This window comes from Penaeus monodon, chromosome 43 (assembly GCF_015228065.2).
Source record: "Penaeus monodon isolate SGIC_2016 chromosome 43, NSTDA_Pmon_1, whole genome shotgun sequence".
Taxonomy (NCBI): domain Eukaryota; kingdom Metazoa; phylum Arthropoda; class Malacostraca; order Decapoda; family Penaeidae; genus Penaeus; species Penaeus monodon.
The window spans coordinates 20,900,307-20,902,806 of NC_051428.1; positions in this window are offsets into that span (position 1 = coordinate 20,900,307).

Genomic DNA, 2,500 nt, shown 5'->3' on the forward strand with positions numbered 1-2,500 from the left:
ATCTATCAATCTCTCTCTCTCTCTCTCTCTCTCTCTCTCTCTCTCTCTCTCTTCTCTCTCTCTCTCTCTCTCTCTCCCCTCTCTCTCTCTCTGATAAATAATCAATAGAAAACACAAAAAACAAAAAAAAAAGAAAAGAAAAAAGAAACAAAGGTTTGAAATAAAATGGACCAAAAATATGACAGAGAACAAGAGAAAACAGATAAAAAATGAAACGGTGCGAGAAAAGGAAGTAAGCGAGAATGATCACAAACAAGAATGAGAGGAAAGATGTACAAAAAAAAAATAAAAAAAAATTAAAATGAGGAGAAAGCGAAAACATAAGAACAGTCGTAAGAAGAGAAACCAAAAAAAAAAAAAAAAAAAAAACGAAAATGAAAGAGGAATAATGGATAAGAAAATAAGCATAGGGAAAAGAAGTGGAGAGAAGAGAACAAGAAACTAAGAAAGAGGGAAAACAGCTCGTAATTTATATAGATAATTGACGATTTATTGAGGAGATGGCGATATAAGAGCAAATTAAGCAAAAAGAACAGACAAGAGAGAGATAATATTCTCTCTCTCTCTCTCTCTCTCTCTCTCTCTCTCTCTCCCTCCCATTTACGGAATAACTAATAAAGTAACAAGAAAAATGTATATGGTGACAGCTAGGTTACGGTTGGGGTATAAATATTACTGGGAATGTAATATTTCCCATACAATTGAGGGCACTGAAGGTAAGGTGTGCAGGCAGCCATATGCTCACACCCTTGAACTCTATGTGCTGTTATGGCCACTGATTAGAGATTATCGAGATAGGGATGGGCATGAAACCATATATACTATCATCAATAATTTCAATGAAAAAGGTAAACTTCAAGACATGCTTAAAAGTACAATTCATTCGCCTGCAATAGACATATTTCTCATGATAAAATGTGCGATGTATATACTAATTTCATTTTACTCCAAGAAAGGCATGATCTATGTTTTTTTTTAAAAATCAATATTCTGTAAATTACTTCCATGTATATGATAATGTGTGGGGCCGCTGTGGCCGAATGGTTAGAGCATCGGACTCAAGACTGTCACGACGGCAATCTGAGTTCGAGGGTTCGAGTCACCGGCCGGCGCGTTGTTTCCCTTAGGCAAGGAACTTCACCTCAATTGCCTACCTAGCCACTGGGTGGCCAAGCCAGCCCAAGTCAGTGCCGGGTAAATAGAAATGGTGACTCGGAAAAAAAAAAAAAAAAAAAAAAAAAAACACCGGGCGGAAGGCAATGGCAAACCACCGCTCTAAATTGCCAAGAAAAATCATGGAAAACCCATGATCGTCAAGGCCGCGATGGCCGAATGGTTAGAGCATTGGACTCAAGACTGTCACGACGGCAATCTGAGTTCGAGCGTTCGAGTCACCGACCGGCGCGTTGTTCCCTTGGGCAAGGAACTTCACCTCGATTGCCTACCTAAGCCACTGGGTGGCCAAGCCAGCCCAAGTCAGTGCTGGTCCCAAGCCCGGATAAAATAGAGAGAATGATTACCTAAAATGGTAACACCGGCACTCTCCGTGGAAAGGAACTGGGAACCCTACCACGTACTCACTCCAAGAGCATCACAATATGAAAACTACAATTAAGTATCATGCTGTGACCACGGCGGCTCAGACATGAACCTACCGTTAAAAAAAAAAAAAAAAAAAAAAAAAAAATGATAATGTACTTGAAATGATACAATTATATAAAACAATAAGGCATACTTCCTATGTCTTTTCAAATACGCACAACTGTCTATGATACTAAATAAACTTTTCAAATTCAAAATCAATCTCTCTCTTTCAACATAAAGACGCGAATCGTTCCGTTTCTAGTCTTTTTGTCTTTTATTCCTGTTTTCATAAAATCAACAAAGAGAGAGTTGATAAAAGGCAGGTAAAAACTAATTAAGAAGAAATAGAAGAAACAGAAACTTTGGGAAAAGAAAATATAAAAGTCGAAACAGAGAGAACATTGAGAAATGAGACAAGGAAAAGAGAGAGAGAGAGAGAGAGAGAGAGAGAGAGAGAGAGAGAGAGAGAGAGAGAGAGAGAGAGAGAAAGGCAAGGAACTTCACCTCGATTGCCTACCTAGCCACTGGGTGGCCAAGCCAGCCCAAGTCAGTGCTGGTCCCAAGCCCGGATAAATAGAGAGAATGATTACCTAAAAAGGTAACACCGGCACTCTCTGTGGAAAGGAACTGGGGACCCTACCACGTACTCACTCCAAGAGCATCACAACATGAAAAAACTAAGTATCATGCTGTGACCACGGCGGCTCAGACATGAACCTACCGTTAAAAGAAGAAGAAGAATAAAGACTTACATAAATACATAATGTAATCATGGCCTCAAATAGTTCGCATCGGTGATGGCTTGAATATATATATATATATATATATATATATATATATATATATATATATATATATATATATATATGTATGAATATATATACATATATATAAATATGTATACATATATAATATA